Source organism: Narcine bancroftii, chromosome 1, assembly GCF_036971445.1.
Source record: "Narcine bancroftii isolate sNarBan1 chromosome 1, sNarBan1.hap1, whole genome shotgun sequence".
NCBI lineage: Eukaryota > Metazoa > Chordata > Chondrichthyes > Torpediniformes > Narcinidae > Narcine > Narcine bancroftii.
In genome coordinates this window covers 56,270,091-56,289,441 of record NC_091469.1, presented here as the reverse complement: position 1 = coordinate 56,289,441, position 19,351 = coordinate 56,270,091, and the positions used below count along the sequence as shown (strand labels likewise).

At 41.5% G+C, this 19,351-nt stretch overlaps 1 protein-coding gene across 8 annotated transcripts in view; it reads right to left on the bottom strand.

Annotated features, from left to right (window-relative positions):
• LOC138758400 (transcription factor RFX3-like) overlaps positions 1–19,351 on the bottom strand; it is a 342,380-nt gene that overhangs the window by 311,926 nt on the left and 11,103 nt on the right. The window contains exon 1 of one of the 8 annotated variants that reach the window (XM_069927316.1): positions 2,134–2,219. The exons of the other annotated variants lie outside the window; for them this stretch is intronic. The gene's annotated coding sequence lies outside the window, so the exon portion shown is untranslated. Of the gene's footprint in view, positions 1–2,133; positions 2,220–19,351 lie in introns of those variants that run through there. 8 annotated transcript variants of the gene reach the window in all.

Below are 19,351 nucleotides of genomic sequence, written 5' to 3'. Positions count from 1 at the left end.
AAGGAAGAGTTTCAGCATATCCTGGACCAGTTCCCCTCCCTCATCAAGCCACAGTTGTCAGCTGCCTCACCACACCACGGGATGTTTCATTCCATCCCTACCCAAGGCCCACCGGTCCACGCCAAGGTACGCCAGCTCCCGCCGGATAAGCTCCAGATAGCGAAGGAAGAGTTCTCGCATCTGCAGGAGCTGGGGATCATTCGACACTCCGACAGTCCTTGGGCCTTACCCGATCCCTCACATTCAGGACTTTACGGCCAACCTGCATGGCGCAAGGGTATTCTCCAAGGTCAACCTGGTGCGCCAGTATCACCAAATCCCGATGCACCCCGAGGACGTACCCAAAACGGCCATCGTCACCTCCTTCGGCTTGTTCAAGTTCCTACGCATGCCGTTCAGGCTCAAGAATGCCGCCCACACCTTCCAGCGCCACATGGACACAGTGGGCAGGGATTTGAATTTTGTATTCATTTACCTGGACGACATCCTTGTTGCAAGCAGAGACCGGGCATGACACAAGTCTCACCTGCGCACCCTCTTCTCCCGACTGGCCGACTTCAGTCTAACGATCAATCCGGCCAAATGCCAGTTCGGGAAAGTGTCCATGCAGTTCCTGGGCCATACAATCACAGCCGAAGGAGCCACACCTGCCGCAACGAAGGTTGCAGCAGTCAGGGAATTCCCACGCCTGGACAACCTCAAGGGGCTACAGGAGTTCGCGGGTGTGGTCAATTTCTATAACCGCTTCATTCCAGGTGATGCGCACATCATGCAGCCACTCTTCTCCCTCATCGCAGCCAAAGAAAAGACACTCTCCTGGACTCCAGAGGCCAGCAGGGCATTCGAAGCCACAAAAGATCCCCTCACAAAGGCTAACCTGCTCGTCCACCCACGCACCAACCTGCATATGGTGCTCTCCGTCGATGCCTCTGCCACAGCTGTCGCCGCCGTCCTGGAGCAGCAGGTGAACGGACAGTGGAAACCACTGGCATGCTTTAGCCGACTTCTTCGCTCGCCAGAGCGCAAGTATAGCTCTTTCAATCATGAGTTGCTAGGCATGTACTGGGGGGTGCGTCATTTCCACTATTTCTTGGAGGGGAGGCCTTTCACCATTTTTACCAACCACAAACCCCTCACTCAGGCGCTCGCTATGGCAAGAGATCCCTGGTCGGCCCGCCAACAACGTCACCTCTCCTTCGTGTCGGAGTTCACCACCAACATCAGCCACAAGGCGGGGAAAGACAACGTGGTTGCTGACGCACACTCACGACCGGCCATTTGCGCGCTGACACCTGGCCTCTACTTCGACCAGCTTGCCCGGGACCAGAAGTCAGATGAGGAGACGCGGGCCTTCAGAACTGACATCACGGGACTGCAGTTCTAGACCTCCCGACTCCTCACGGTGAGGGCACCGTCCTGTACGATGTCTCCATGGGCACCCCGCGACCAGTAGTTCCCCAGCAGGCGCAGACAAGTCTTCCACCATATCCATGACATTTCCCACCCTTCCATCAGGTCCACGGTCCATATGGTGGCAGAAGGTTTTTTCTGGCATGGGCTTCGGAAGCAGATTGCGGACTGGGCCAGAATCTGCACCCATTGCCAGCTTTCCAAGGTACACAGGCACACCAGACCGCCCGTACAAGATTTCGAACACGTCTGGGAACGGTTCAGCCACATGCATGTGGACATCATTGGACCTTTACCCGTTTCCTGAGGTAACCGTTACCTTTTCACAGTGGTAGACCGCACCACTCGTTGGCCTGAGGCAATCCCGATGCCACAATTAACTAGCCAAGTCGCTGGAACAGGCAAGCTTGAGAACGACGACCTCGAAGTTAGTGAGCTCGTTCACCCAGGTGACCCTTTCAAGGACTGGCTGCTCCCGCTACCCCAGCCCTAACAGCTGCCACTTCCCATGCTAGGGAGTGCTCCCGCACTAGGGAGTACTTTTTCTGCGGCAAGAACCAGCACCCCCATCTTGTTGCCCGGCTAAAGACTCAGTTTGCTCCAGCTATTGCAAGAAAGGACATTGGGTGAGTGTTTGTCACATGAGGGGGAGCCTGGGGAAGTCCGCAGCCTGCACCGCTCCTGGATCAGATTCCAGCCACAAGTCATCTGCTCCGAATTCACCTGAATTCACTTGCTGTGCTACACACTGAAGCAGGGTGGCTGCGAGAAAACAGCATGAAAAGGCTCGGCAGCCATCTTGCCACAACTCAAATTCAAACTTGCCGCCTTCCTCATCAAAGGAGGAAGGAGGGTGATTATCTTGTTGCTCCACAAGGTCAACGCCATCATATCCGCGGGCAACCCAGGGCAGTTGGGGCCACTCAAGTGAGGAGTACGGTGTCTCCGGAGTCCTAGCCTCGATGGTTCTAGATCAGGACAGACGTCACCAGCTCAGCAACTCCATTGTGACTGTGAAGGTAAACAGACATTCCACTAAATGCTGAATCGACATGGGCTCTACTGAAAGCTTCATGTACAAGAATACAACCTGAAGATGTATCCTTCCAATTATTGTATATTCCTTGCATCTCATTCGCATCCTACCCGTATTCAAGAACACTATATAGTACATTTGTTGTTTTGGGATGGTGGGTGGGGGGTGGAATTTTGTAAAATACATCTGTATGCACCTGATGAATTGTGTGCTCCGGTGCTGTTGGTCTGGACTTCCTGTGTCACTTCAAAAGAGTGATCTTGGAGTATTCTTGTCACCTCCCCCCATAACGGTTTAGAATGGAGGGCCTCTAAAATCAGAACCCACACGCAGCCTCTCCACACTATCAACCTCCCATCTCTCTTCCCGAATCTGTCCCCATACTGTAAACCCATTGCTACCAAGAGCAGGAGATACAGCACAGCAGAGTGAGACTTCATAAAGTCTGAGACACAAAGTCTACTCAATGAGGGTATTATCGAACATTGCACTAGCCCATGGAGAGCACAAGTGGTGGTGGTAATAGGGGAAAACAAGTCCAAGCTAGTAATTGACCATAGCCAAACTATTAATCAGTACCCACTCCTGGATGCATACCCCCTCCCTCGAATTGCAGACATGGTGAATGACATAGCGCATTGACCTGAAAGCTGTTTATCACCAGCTGCCAATCCATTCTGAGGACTATCCATATACGGCATTTGAGGCTAATGGTCATCTCTATCAATTCCAGAGGGTCCTTTTCAGTATTTTCTAATGGGGTTTTATATTCCAGAGGCAAATGAACAGAATGGTTGATGAGTATGGGTTGAAGGCTACCTTCCCTTACTTCGATAATATCACTATCTTGTGGCCATACCCTGGAGGACCATGACGCCAACCTTCACAGTTTTCTCCACGCAGCGAAAGCTCTGAATCGCCCCATATTAGAGCTCCCCATTCCCAGGACCACAAAGGTTTAAGGAGATGCCTAGGGTTTTTCTCATATTACGCCAAATGGATCCCTCAATATGATGATAAGGTTTAACCTTTCTTAAAAGCCACTTCTTTTCTCCTCTTGGCCAAAGCCCAAACAGCTTTAAACTACCTCCAAAACCAAATTGCTAAAGCCACCATGCATGCAGTGACGAGAATGTATTTTCCAGATGGAAAGAAACGCTTTGGACATAGCTCTCAACCAGACAGGCAGGCCAGTTGCATTCTTTTCCCCTCGGACACTGCAAGGCCACGAGCTCTGAAATCCCTCTGTGGAAAAGAAGGCTCAAGCCATTGTAGAAGCCGTGTGGGACTGGATGCACTACCTGGCTGGTAGGTAATTTACGCTGCTCACTACCCAGCGCTCTAACACATTTAGGTTTAATAACCTCAAGAGGGTCAAAATCAAAAATGACAAGATTGCTAGGTGGAGGATCAAGCAATCATACAATTATTACATTGCCTATCGGCCGGGAGCTCTTAATGACCATCCAGATGTCTTTCCTAGAGGAAGCTGTGCTTCTGCACACACCAGTCCCTATATAATGAGCTCTGCCATCCAGGGGTCACCTGCATGGTTCATTTTGTCAAGGTGCGCAATCTGCCCTACTCCTTGGAAGATGTCAGGGAAATTATCAGATCTTGCCAGGTCTGCGCAGAGTGCATGTTCCATTTCTACCGCCCCACAAAGATGCACCTGATTAAGTCATCCAGGCCCTTCGAATGGCTCAGTGTCGATTTTAAAGGACCTCTCCCCTCCATGAAAGGGAACACTTTCCTCCTCTCTGTCAGTGATGAGTACTCTCACTTCCCGTTCGTAATCCCATGTCAAAACATATCCACTTTGCCAGTCATAAAGGCCCTAGATTCCATTTTCACCCTGATCAGGTATCCCGGCTACCGGCTATAAATCTAGCGACCGGGGCTCATCTTTTATGAGTGACAAGCTACGTCCGTACCTGCCGGCAAGGGGCATTGCATCACGCAGAACTACTAGCTACAACCCCCGGGGAAACAGGCAGGTTGAAAAGGAAAATGCCAGGGTCTGGAAGGCTGTCAAACTGGCCCTAAAGTCAAGAGGCCTTCCAGACTTACACGAGCAGGATGTTCTTGCTATGGCGCTCCATTCCATCCGGTTGCTACTATGTACAGCAACCAACGCTATGCCTCACAAGCTCCTGTTCAATTTTGAGAGATTGTCAGCATTGGGAACTACACTCCCAACTTGGCTCAACACTCCTGGTCTGGTCCTTCTCAGGAAGCACACGAGGAGAAGCAAGACCAATGCCCTGGTGGAAAGGGTGAAACTGCTCCACGCCAATCTCACATATGCCTATGTGGAGTACCTGGATGGCAGGGAGGACACCATCACCATCAGGGACCTGGCACACGCTGGAACAGAGGGTCCATTGCCTCAAGTTCCCTAGGGGCCGCAGAGCTCATTCTCGCCATTCTCAGTCAGGGCCTCATGGAATCTGGTTCAGGAGGAAAGTGCGTCCCCCTCCTCCGAAGAGCCGGAGACCCCACCCACCACTCTTCCCTTACAAGGAGACCAGGAGACCCAAGGACCCCAAGGCCCTGCCATGCTTAGACACTCCACCAGGATCTCCAGACCCCTAATTTGTAAATAACTGTATTTTTTTTTATTTTTTTCTGAATCAATGTTCTCTGACTTCATCTACAGACCCTAAATTCTGCAGGAAGTGGTGAATGCAGGGAACTGAGATTCATTAGTGATGTGTTATACTGATGGCTGTGTCTGCCCCATCTACCCATATATAAGCCTGGTTTCCCGCCTAAACTCTGAGCCCTTCTGAAGACCACTGCAAGACCCTACCCTCAGTTATAAGCTAATAAAAGCATATGTTCTCCTTTCAGTCGTGAGAGCTTTTATTTATTCACGCTGCAATTTGTATGTCCTAAAAGTTCATTCTTTCTTTAAGGTCCAATTACCTGTACATTAGGAGATATAAATTAATATGAGATTGAAGTTTCTAAGCTTGCATCAGATAGGATTTGATGTGATCATGACAGTGGAGTTTCTTATTTATTTGCACTCTCTTTAGATACTAAGGTTTAGTGTTTACTATTGATAAGGTTAGCAGCTGCCTGTGTTATGTAGAGCCATGGATTGAGAAAAGTTCTTAATTGAAAGTGTCTATGAATCGGTTTCTATTAAATTTGAAGCTCACACAAGCATACCCCAGTACATCTGCAGACCAACTTCAGGCTCATCACAAGATCAACCAACATTTACAGTTAATTGCATAGCAATTAATCTTGAAACGGTGATAACACAAGACATAGCAATAAGTCATTTATCCCGACTAGCTCTGGCAGGCATCTTGGTCCATATGGACGAGATAGGCCATGCTGCCTTTTGCATTATGACTGACTGTAAGATCATTAAGATAATAGCTCATGTTCTATCTCAGCACAATAATCCTGCATATACTCTCCATAACCACTTGATTCTCAAAATCTCTACAAATCTGTCATTCTCTGTCTTGAATTATACTCAATGACTAAGCCTTCATGGACTTGTATGCTTTGTAAACAGTCTAGCCACAGAACCCATTCTTGCAGTACCATATTTCATCAACTCACTTGGCACCTTCTCAAAAGACTTCTGAAATTTGGTTTTTTTTATCAGTTTTAACATCCCGATAGTCTTGTCAAATATGATTTCCTATTTATAAATTTATGTTATCTTTGACTAATCCTACTATTTTCTAAGTGCCTTGTTCCACTTTCTCAACAAGATATTCTACCATGGTAGCTCCTCAACATTTCCACGTTTTGTTTTATGTACAAGTAACTGTATACTATATTTAACGAGAGACAAATTTTAAACTATGAAATGGATTAACAGGCAACTACCACACTTTAGACTCAGAAGATATTTATACACATTATGGAATGAGAACCCAAAACATAGTTCATTTGAAAAATATGCAAATGATTTTTTTTTCAAAACAGAAAAATAATTCCCACCAGTTTCTAGGTTCATTCAAAGCAACAGGCATTATTTTAAAAAAATTTCTGCAGTACAATTGAGTTAAAAACTGCCCACTTCAACTGTTTGTATAGTCAAGAAGACAACAATTCATGCTTCAATTAAAAATGTTTCAATTCTAAGGGTACACTTGCAATGGAACAAAGTTGCATTGTAATTTATCAATAAATAACATTTAAATGCAAAACATAAACAGCTTTATATCAATGAACCAATTTCAATGAATTTATGCAGTTAACAAATACATACTTAACAGCAAAATATGAATTCAATCAATTTAATTTTTTTATTTCCAATAAAAAATACTCAAGAGACAAAGTGATTGAATGCAGTGTTTATCCCACAAGTGTACAAGACTTAGTATGTGAATACAATTCATTATGCAGGAATTCGATGTCAACAAAAGTAAGAACATTATAATTAATTGTGGACAGAATGGGAAAGTTGATTCTGTCTATCCAGGAGACCTTTAAATGTACACATTTTCTTTTGAACTTTTTTGGATTCGAGATTAGAATAATCACAATTAAAACTGGACAATTTCCAATGTGGAGGGAAGATGCAGCAAAACTAAGTGGCCTTATTTTGTCATGAGCAGCTTAGGAGAGATTCAGCTTATAGTTATACTATGTACTATTTAATCACACGATGCTACAAACACATGTTAAAACTTGAAGGTTTGCTTTCACCAATTCTAAGTCTAAATTGAGGTCAGAAAACTACTATTGCTCAGTTCAGGACTGAACCAACCAATTCACAAACTCTTACACGTTGGAGAGGTATAAAATGTCATTTGTTTATTATCCCCATTCTTAGCAAGACTTCATGACATTTTGCTTCAGTAGTTACTATACCAATACTCAGTCCTATTGTTATATTTGCTTATCAGGAACATCTTGATCATATGGTAATCTTCTCATTTCTTGAAGATGTTAAGATAATAACACCACACACATTATTCTAATTAGTTATAATTTTATTTTTTTAAAAATGTAATAGTGAAATACCCTCAGACATTTATTTTTCTCCATTTGAAGGGGTAGGCTGAACAAATGTTATGCTTCTGAAGTAGTATCTAAACACAGACTTTTAAGTTGACTACTCAAGTATAAAGTTAACTGATATATTTAATCTTAAGTAATTACAGACATCTACAATGAATCCTAAATATCAATAATGGTGACCACTATATTGCTGCCAAAAATATCCAAGTGACTAATTATGATCTATAGGGATGAAAATTCATCTTGAATCTGTCTGAAAAACCTGGAGGCACATGTATCAAAGTCCCCAAATCAACAAATGTGCCAGTCTGTTCAGGAGGCAAATAAGGCAAAATTGTATAATGTTTGTTTAAATTATTTGCAAAGATGATAAATGATTATGCATCATGAATGGATTCCAACTGTTGGCAGTTCTTTCCCATAACCATGGTGAACATGAATCTTCATCAATCAAATGCAGACCAGAAATAATAGTTATGCAAAGTGACTTGGCTCACAATCTTCTCCACTTATCCAAATAAAAATATCAGGAGAAATTTTCTGAATAACAATGATGTGTTCAATACAGACCAGCTTTGTTGAACAACTTCTTAAAAAAAAACTCACCATGAACGTAGCCATATTTCCTTGCAAAATATTCTGAAGTTGTAAAGCACTGTTCCCATTAAGCTGTGCGAATGTGCAGGCTTGCACGCACATTTTACAACTGGGGGGGGGAGCGAGGAGGGGCGAGAGAGAAAGCGAGGGGGGCGAGAGAGAAAGCGAGGGGGGCGAGAGAGAAAGCGAGGGGGGCGAGAGAGAAAGCGAGGGGGGCGAGAGAGAAAGCGAGGGGGGCGAGAGAGAAAGCGAGGGGGGCGAGAGAGAAAGCGAGGGGGGCGAGAGAGAGAAAGCGAGGGGGGCGAGAGAGAGAAAGCGAGGGGGGCGAGAGAGAGAAAGCGAGGGGGGTGAGAGAGAAAGCGAGGGGGGCGAAAGAGAGAAAACAAGTTCTGTTCGAACAGCTGAGTTAAATGGCAGGCAGACAGTAATCTTGGGGTTTTAGTGATCAGTTCCTTTTTTTGTAAGCATTATTTGGGAATTGTAAAGCTACACAACAACCATAAAGCAAATGAGGGCCTTTTGCAAAACAGGGAATAAAAAATGCAAAACTATATTGGCTGGAATTGATTTTCAGCTGCAGCACATTTTCTTCTTTTTTAATTCAGTGAAAGCTATATTACATCTTTGTTCTAACACAAATTTATAGTGCTCTCTTTCATCGAGGAACTCTAACTTAATTCATATTATTCCTTGGCAATTTAAGGTCCATCAACTCACTGAATTCTGAACAAAAGTTAATGAAAGGAGTACAAAATATATTTTGCTCTTTCAGCATAAACCGTGGCCTCAAGATTGCACTTCTAATGGACACATGTTACTTAATGCCTTTTTAAAATCAATGGGGCTTCTGGCATTCAGCTTAGCCGAGTTCAATAGCAAGAGGTCTGAGCAACATGCTTTCACTTCTGGGAATGCCACAGATGGCACACTACATAGAACTCGTGAGCAAAGAGTAGTTTTATAAAAAACGTTATTGGAAGTACTGTCTTTCATTGATCTACATATTCTGAAATTTTCCAAAAATTGGTGTTCGAGCTGCGTGAAGATAAATAGGAAGGCACAAATTAATGAAATGGGGTCAGCGCTGGAATGAGAGGTTATGGTACAAAGGAGAGCTTGTGGTATTTTTGTTCACTCGATGCAATGGACAAGAAAAGTACACACAAATGGCATCATCATTTTTGGTATTATACCAAAGATGCAACTTAAAGCAAGATTTAAATGTTGCCTCACCTATCAATGCTCATTGATAATGCTGTACTGCTTTTGTCACTTTCCTCCTTTCTATTATCATCCTTAAAACCGTTCACAGATGATGTGAACTCTGTGCTTTGGTTCCCAGCAAGTTTTTGTGATGTTTTGTGAAGTGGAACACACAGCAGGTGCATTCCAAACCATTTTGCAAGCATCAGCTGGACCAGAAGCATAAATTAACTGCATTTTAAGAAATTCCAATTCTCTTGACCTGTCTCTCCATTTCTGTTGGCAGAAAGCATATTCTAAAAAAGGTGACTTTCTCCTTGATGGACCTGGTGAACAGAAATTACCTGTTGTCTACAAATGAGCCAATTATTTCTAAAATCATTTCCTCCCAGGGCTCTGTTATCAAATACAGCCACTCAGGCAGCCTTATCTTTGCAGATTCTCTGGTCCAAGTTTGATGGATAAGCCTGGTCTCCTGACAGCCACATCAAGTTAGCCTGCAAATCCTCAAAAAAAATGACAGTAAAATGGTAACTCCTCAGGAACACTGATCAGGCCTGCAATATTCTTTTGTATTCACACACAAATTGCACACTGATGGATTGGAGGCACTTTGAATTCACAACTACACCTGTGGATCATTATGTGTTTCTTATCAGTAACTTCCCACGCTTAAGGTGAGCAAGCTATTGTGAACAAAGTTTTTTTTTCAATATTTTATTTTTGTTTTTTCCATAAATATACATAAAAATTTTCCATTTTCAATATATATGTAAATAACTTTTTCTTACAAAACAAAACACAATGCCTTTCCTTCCCCCCCCCCCCACCCCCCACCCCATTCACAGTATAAATCCATACATCATCAGGGCTTACAGTTTGATTTAAAAAAGGAGTCTCCATTGTGGAGGTCACATTTTTATAACAGTAACACCTCCATTTTAAAAAAAAATTATATTTGGGCCCCTATATAACCAAAATATGGTTGCCATATTTTTATAAATACATCAGATTTGTTCTTTATATTGTATGTTTTTTTTCCCATAGGTATGCAACTGTTCAACTCTGTCTTCCATCATGTCATCTGTGGAGGGGAGTCAGATACCTTTCTGGTATCTTTCATAAGAAAAATTCTGCAATGACGTTATCTCACTTTTATCCATATTTATTTTATATCCTGATATTCTTCCATATTTTTCTAACATTGTTTATAGTCTTATCAGTGATTCAGCTGGGTCAGACATATAACACATCATCAGCAAATAAACTAATTTTATCTTCTTCTAGTCCATCTTTGAAGCTCCAGGTCTCTTCTTATAGTCTCCGCCAGAGGTTCAATAGCTAGGATGAATAATGCTGATGATGGGGAACACCCCTCTCTACTCAAGGGAAAAATAGATGACATTTGGTTACTAGTTATAAATTTAGCTCGTGGCTTATGATTAAGAATTTTTATCCAATTTATAAATTTCTAACTACACCAAATTTTTTCAACATTTTAAATAAGAAAGACCATTCTAATCAATCGAATGCCTTTTCTACATCAAGAAAAATAGTTATGTTTGGATTCAACTTTGAGTTTTGCCATATGTATTATATTGAATAATCTACTTAGTCTATTTGAAGAGTGTCTTCCTTTAACGAATCCCACCTGATCTGGATGTATTAATTTTAGTAAACACTTACCTAGTCTGTTGGCTAGTGTCTTTGCTAGAATTTTATAGTCTGCATTCAGAAGTTATATTTGTCTCCATGATGAGGTTTTTAATGGGTCTCTACCTTTCTTCAGTAAAACTGTAATTATAGCAGTTGAAAAAGTTTCCAGGAGGGTTTGCGTCTCCAATGCCCAGTCTAACACATCCATCAAAAGGGACATCAACAATTCTTTAAATTGTCTCTAGAACTCAGGAAGGAACCCATCTTCCCCAGGGACTCACTAGTTTGCAAAATACCCAGAGCCTTCTCCATTTCTTCCCTTGTAAACTGAGCATTTAAATCATCTTTTTCTCTCTTTTCTAGTTTAGGAAGTTCAACATTTGTTAAAAATTCTTCAATCTTGTTTTTATCTCCTACTAATTCTGATTTATATAGTTTCACATAGAACTGTCTAAATGTATTAGTTATTTATTTCTGATTATATGTTATAGTATCAGCTTCTATTTCTATTGCATTTATCACTCTGGTTGATTCTCCTGCTTTAACCTGCCAAGATCACACTTTATTTGCCCATTCTCCTAGTTCATAATATTTTTGTATAGTTTTTAATATCATTTTTTCCATTCTATATGTTTGTAGTGTATTAGATTTCAACTTTTTGTTCTCAAATATTCTTTATTTTTCTTGCTTTCTTAATATCTGATATTCTTTTTTCAAATTTTGTTATATCCCTCTCTAAAACTTCTAAGTTTCTTGCATAGCCTAGATTTTTAGTAGAAGAAATAATTTGTCCCCTCAAATAAGCTTTATTAGAAAACTGTATCAGTGAAAGGAAGATTGTTTTCACAAAATGTTTGTCTGTCTCTTAATAAATTCACAAAAATCTTTCTTTTTTAATAATATAGCATTAAGGTGCCATCTTTATATACTTTCTTGCATTTCCATTATCGTGATAGTTAATGCCAAAGGCAAGTGGTCTGCCAAAAGTATTGCCAAATACTCTGTTATTACCACTCTACTTTGTTTGTGAATCATGTACGCTTGAGTAGAATGAATAGTTTCTTTCTAAAGGGTTCAGCCACCTCCATATATAATTGAGATTTAAATCCTTCGTAAATGATAGTGTTGATTTTGCAGCTTTTGCCTTTGTTATTGTTCTCGCTAATTTGTCTAATATTGGATCTAAACAAAAATTGAAAACTCCTCCAATCAATATATATTGCCTTTCCCCCTGCAGTTTTTTAAAATATATCCTTCATAAAGGCTTTATTATCATGTGGGGCATAAATATTCTTAATTTGCCATGATTCTGCATAAATTTTACAGTGTGCCTTTACAAATCTTCCAGCTTGATCAGTTAATGTTTCTTCTATTATTATTGGTATATTTTTATTAATTAAAATTGCTATACTTCTTGCTTTTGATCCAAAGGAAGACCATATTACTTGCCCCACCCATCTTTTTAATTCTGCATGTTCCAAATTAGTACGATATATTTCTTGTATAAAGACTATATATGCCTTTAATTATTTTAGGTATGCCAAGATCCATTTTCTCTTCACCATCCTGTTAATTCCATTAACATTAAAACTAATAATTGTAATGTTCTATCCATATTCTTCCTTAAAACAATATTTTAACAGTAAAATCTCTTTGACTCCTTAAATAATAGTGATCCTTCCCCTTTAAGAAAAGCACACAATGTCCCTACCCCTGCCCCGATGGTGATGTATACATAGTGCCCCCAAAGCCTGTGAAGAAAGCACATGGAATCTCTCGAGGAAGAAGAACCCCTCCCTTTAGCACCATCTTTTTTTTGTTACTCCTTTCCAGGCATCATTCTCCTCTTTAGACAAGAGTCTCCACCCTGCTACCACTTTAAGCCGATTTTTTTTTCTTTACTGAGCTCTCCATGAATATTTCTATACACTTTACTTTTAAAGAATAAATACAAGATGGTTCGACAAAAATTTAAAAATACAACTTTTACTTTGTTCCATTATAAATATTTTCACAACCTTCTTCCTCGGCAACCTTAATTTTTTTTCAATCAAACTTTCCAGAAAGTTTTCCACCTCGTTCTTAGTTTTGGAAAATTGCCATTTCCCTTCCATTACTTCGACCCTCAAAGTCGCAGAATGTATCATTGAGTATTTCAAGTTTTTAGCACATAGTTGTCTTTTCAGATCTTCACATATTTTGTTTAATCAAGGTCAGGCTAAAGTCTTGAAAAAAAAAATACCTTTTCATAATCAACCTTGGGCAGGCCATTATGCTACTTCAAGAATTATCTCCCATTCTTGGTAGCTTAAAAGTCTCACTAGAACTGGTCTTGGTCTCTGATCGCCATCTCTTTTTGGTCCGAGTACTTGGTGAGCACTCTTGATGTGCAGGTTTTATCCAAATTTGTCTTCTCCAAATGCTTATGGGACCCATTTTTGGAAAAAAAGTTCAGCTGGTCTCTTCCCCAGATTCCTTCCTTCAGTCCAATGATTTGGATATTGTTCCATTGACTTAAGTTCTCTATATGATCAATTTTGTCCAGCAGTCCTTGTTTATCTGACTCCCATTCTTTATCTTTTTTTTCTCCCTACAAAGCCTCAAGTTTTTCCATGCGTTTTCATCAGTTCAATTTCTGCTCAACCCATTCTCTCCATCAGGTCTTCAACAATTTCTTTTATTTCGGACATATTCTCCATCATATCTCTTACACCATCTCAACACTTCTAAATCAGTTACTCAAATTCTCCATTTTTCCCAGGATGATGCTCAATTCTTTACTCAACTCCCCAGTTTTACCTGGTTCTGCCACTCCCATAACCATTTTTGTACCTCTCCCTTTCAGACTTTCACCCGATGTTCATGGTGGAATAGGATCTTTCTCAGTCTTTGTTCTCGGCTACCTTGGCTTCTTCATACAAGATTTTCAAGTTTTGATCATCTATTTAGTACTCTTCAGAGAGCTCAACCAAAACATGTCTAAGTCCTTTGCAATGGCCACGCCCTGTGAACAAATTTCTTAAGTCTGACTAAATCACTTGCGAACCACTTCCAATTCTTCTCATGGCTTTGTGATAGAATACAGAGTACCTATGGCATAGAGAATACTTAAAAGTGTTATGTGAGTGGAAAGAAAAAAGTTGAGAATCACTGGCCTAGCACCAATACCTCTGAGCAGAAAGCCCTGCAAAAGATGGTGGACACAGCCCAGTACATCTCAGTTAGAACTCTCCTTACCATCAAGAAAATCTACATGGAACACAGTCACCAAGGATCCACACCACCTAGGATGTGCTGTGTTCTCAGTGGAAAGAGATATTGATGTCACAAGACATGTAATGCCAAGTTCAGGAACAGTTGCTACCCCTCTAACTGACTTAATCAGAGACTTGTTTAAGGAGTCTTAATTTGTGCATTATTTATTACTGAATATTTATTTTTTATCTATATTTGCACAAATTATTTACATTTCTTTCTGTGTTTACATTTTTCTTTTTTATTTAGGTAGCTTTTTTTTGAGTAGTTTACATACTGACAGGTAGAAATGCTGCCTATTCCTCAGGAAAAAAGAATCTCAGGGATGTATGTGATGTCATGCATGTACTCTTGACAATAAATTTGAACTTTGAACTTTAAAAGTGAAAAGTCTTCATTCAATAGATATTGTATTTAATATTTTCATTTGGAACTAAACATAACTAAAAGTGAAGAACTGTCACAAGTCTGTCATTAGTGATGGGAATAATTTTTGAAGATAAATTAAAAGCATTCTAAGATGTGTTACTGGGTTTTCTTTGCCTGATTTATATTAAGAATAAATTAAGTGCGCCGCCTAGCACTTTTACAATAAAGCCAGTAAAATCTCCAAGGCTTTTTTCATTAAAGAATAGTGAAACACCTCATTACTAATTAAAATTTATGCACTTTGTTTCTACAGTTTTGTCTTTATTGTTGCACATACAAAATAAGAATAGTACATTATTTCTGCAAATAATTGATGTTTTACATTTTCCATTCTATTTTCCTATTATTCCACCGTGGCTATTTTTCAGCTGTACTCTGTTGAATTCAAAGACACAATAGCTGTGGTGTAAAATGTAGCATCACTTACAAGTAATAAAATATACACAGGTACTCCCCAATGTGCGACCTATGCAACTTACATCCATCCACAAATATGACCAAATTTTTAAAAAATATATAAAATTTACACATTTTATATTGTATTTGACAAACTACAACAGGGATACAGAGCATGAAAGAGCCAAAATGTAGATGGTCAGAACACTTCCAATCTCCCTTCAGTGCCAACCGCTCAGTCCAAGAATCCGCCCTGCTCCAGCTCCCTCAACAGCCCCTAAGGCTAGAGCTGGATGAGGTCCTCACCCGGGAAGAGACATATAGGGCAATTGAACAACTGAAAAGTGGCAAAGCAGCAGGTATGGATGGAATCCCCCCAGAGGTCTGGAAGGCTGGCGGCAAAACTCTGCATGCCAAACTGCATGAGTTTTTCAAGCTCTGCTGGGACCAAGGAAAGCTGCCTCAGAACCTTCATGATGCCATCATCATCACCCTGTACAAAAACAAAGGCGAGAAATCAGACTGCTCAAACTACAGGGGAATCACGCTGCTCTCCATTGCAGGCAAAATCTTCGTGAGGATTCTCTTAAATAAAATAATACCTAGTGTCGCTGAAAATGTTCTCCCAGAATCACAGTGCGGCTTTCGCGCAAACAGAGGAACTACTGACATGGTCTTTGCCCTCAGACAGCTCCAAGAAAAGAGCAGAGAACAAAATAAAGGACTCTACATCACCTTTGTAGACCTCACCAAAGCCTTCGACACCGTGAGCAGGAAAGGGCTTTGGCAAATACTAGAGTGCCTTGGATGCCCCCCAAAGTTCCTCAACATGGTTATCCAACTGCACAAAAAGCAACAAGGTTGGGTCAGATAGAGCAATGAGCTCTCTGAATCCTTCTCCATAAACAATGGCATGAAGCAAGGCTGCGTTCTCGCACCAACCCTCTTTTCAATCTTCTTCAGCATGATGCTGAACCAAGCCATGAAAGACCTCAACAATAAAGATGCTGTTTACATCCGGTACCGCACGGATGGCAGTCTCTTCAATCTGAGGCGCCTGCAAGCTCACACCAAGACACAAGAGCAACTTGTCCATGAACTACTCTTTGCAGACGATGCCGCTTTAGTTGCCGGGAAGAGCCAGCTCTTCAGCGCTTGACGTCCTGTTTTGCGGAAACTGCCAAAATGTTTGGCCTGGAAGTCAGCCTGAAGAAAACTGAGGTCCTCCATCAGCCAGCTCCCCACCATGACTACGAACCCCCCCACATCTCCATCGGGCACACAAAACTCAAAACGGTCAACCAGTTTACCTATCTCGGCTGCACCATTTCATCAGATGCAAGGATCGACAACGAGATAGACAATAGACTCGCCAAGGCAAATAGCGCCTTTGGATGACCACACAAAAGAGTCTGGAAAAAAAACCAACTGAAAAACCTCACAGAGATTAGCGTATACAAAGCCGCTGTCATACCCGCACTCCTGTTCAGCTCCGAATCGTGGGTCTTCTACCAGCATCACCTACGGCTCCTAGAACGCTTCCACCAGCGTTGTCTCCGCTCCATCCTCAACATTCATTGGAGCGACTTCATCCCTAACATCAAAGTACTCGAGATGGCAGAGTCCGACAGCATCGAGTCCATGCTGCTGAAGATCCAACTGCACTGGGTAGGTCACGTCTCCAGAATGGAGGACCATCACCTTCCCAAGATCATGTTATATGGCGAGCTCTCCACTGGCCACCGTGACAGAGGTGCACCAAAGAAGAGGTACAAGGACTGCCTAAAGAAATCTCTTGGTGCCTGCCACATTGACCATCGCCAGTGGGCTGATATCGCCTCAAACCGTGCATCTTGGCGCCTCACAATTCGGCGGGCAGCAACCTCTTTTGAAGAAGACCACAGAGCCCACGTCACTGACAAAAAACAAAGGAGAAAAACCCAACACCCAACCAACCAATTTTCCCTTGAAACTGCTGCAACCGTGTCTGCCTGTCCCACATCGGACTTGTCAGCCACAAACGAGCCTGCAGCTGACGTGGACATTACCCCTCCATAAATCTTCATCCACGAAGCCAAGCCAAAGAAGGTACTAACCTTGTAAGTCAACCTTCCAGGTCCACAGGCTGGGCATCTTAATTCCTGGGCGCATGCACAATGGGTTCACATATTGGAGTTTGGTTAGCGCAAGAGTTAAGGGCATGAGTTCAATATCATTAGGGCTCTTAACTCTCTCACATGCATCAACCGAACTCCAATACGTGAACCCACCACACCTGCGCACAGGAATCAAGATGGCTGTGCCCAGCCATTAGACCCCAGAATGCCAACTAACAAAGCAAGCATAGACCAGAATGTAGAAAGATTTGCCAAGGCTGATTGACAAATTCAGGAAGCTTTAAATTGTTATCATCAAATCTATGATGAAAAAAATATTTGATTAAAAAATTTGCTTTGCTGTACTACACACGAGCAGGCAAAATTCCAACTTGCGTCCATTTCAAGATACTACCCTTCCTTCAGTCCCAATTATGGTCATAAGTCGGGGAGTATCTGTACATCACTTAACTTGATGAAGGGCTCAAGCTCATATCTTTATCTTTGGTACATAAAGTTTACTTTTTGACCTGCTGAGTTTCTCCAGCAAAGTATTTTTACTTCAATCATGGTGTCTGCGGGGTCTTGTGTTTTACTTATAGCATCTGATATAGGCAGACCAGATAAAGCACTTTAGGGCCACGTCATCCATAACACTATTCATCACTTAATGATTATTTTGAATTACAAAGAGGCCATCTTCCCTGTAGTCTTCTTAGCATCTGAACTCTACTCTCTCCTCCAATTTGATTGCAAAGATGGTGAGTTTAATCACTAACATGTTTTTTTTTCAAAAATACAGAAATTCCATAATATTTCTGGAAGGAAGACCTGCCATTAAACCGGCTTTGGTCATTTACACAGAAACAAGCAAGTCTGCATTCTCCGGGTATGTCTTTTTATACAGCAAGCCAGCATTTCTGGGGTAAAAGAGGCAGGATGCGTAATGTCTGTATTGGCATAGCAGTAGATTTTGATGTGCTTATGCTACTAGCCATGAACATGTATACCACTCTTCGAGTGCAAGCTAATTTCCTGCACATCCGGCATTTCATGATACGCAGATTAACGGAGAATTTGTGCAAGCAACATACTGGTGCAATCAGAAATACATTAGAGGAGAATTTGAAGAGAAGCAGAGAGATGTTTGAGGCAGAAAGATGCACAGACCTTAGACACCGTATTCAGAGACGTTTTGTACTTGTGAATCAATTCACGTTGTTCTCAGATAGAAAGATGTGGAGAGAGAGAACACATGGGCCTGTATTCTGGTCTAATGTCCTCAATTATTTAGATGAAGATGAGTAGCAGTCATTTTCATGACTCAGGACACTTTTACCTTTGTATTGGAACTTGTTGAGCCATACCTGAGGTACAAGACAACAAACTGGTGACAACCTCTGGAACTTTGGCTTAGACTCGCCATTGTTTTGTGAGGGTATGCTACCCCATGTGAATATTGATCCATAAAGTTTTAAGCCAAGTTACTGGAGCATTGAAGAGGCCCCTATTTAAATGTTTTGTTGACCTGCCGAGAGGTACACGATTTCAGGAGGCAATGGACGGATTTATAGAACTGGGATATCCAATATGAACTGGTGCAATTGATAGCACATATATTCCCATCAGAACCCCTCATGAGGACCCACAAGGAAGGCTGACACTCCATTGTTCTTCAGGCTGTTGTAGACAACAATTACTGCTAAGTTACAATTATGTCTTTATCAATTAATGTGTTTCATATGTCGATTTAAACAGAGATCTTTTGTTGTTCAAGCTTCACAGATGTGTATATGGGTGGCCTGGTTGCACCCATAATGCTCAAGTTTTAGCCAACTTGCCCATCTAGAGGATCAAGGTGGGTACCTCTTCCCACCTGAAGTAAATTTGTATACCCCATTGTACAGTAGTTTATGTGTGGATCAGAAAATCAGTCAATTTTTTTTTGTCACATGTAACCATACAGGATACAATGCCAGTGAAATGTTTATATGTTTAAACTCTATGAATGGCTAACTGAGTCTACTTAAAATGAGATTCATGACAAGTCAAAGGGATCCAACTCAATCATGTAAATGTAAAATAGCCACAAGAAAACATTAGTTAACTGATTGTTTGTAATCTCAGAGGTTGCATAAAGTACTTGTACATCTATATTGCTATGCCCACAGAAATCCAAAATTGTTAATGGAGTGGAAATCCCTGTGTCCCTCACTGATAGTGATGCCCCCCCCCCCCCCTCCTGAGACCCAGCTCACCACCTCAGGAAGTGGTTGAT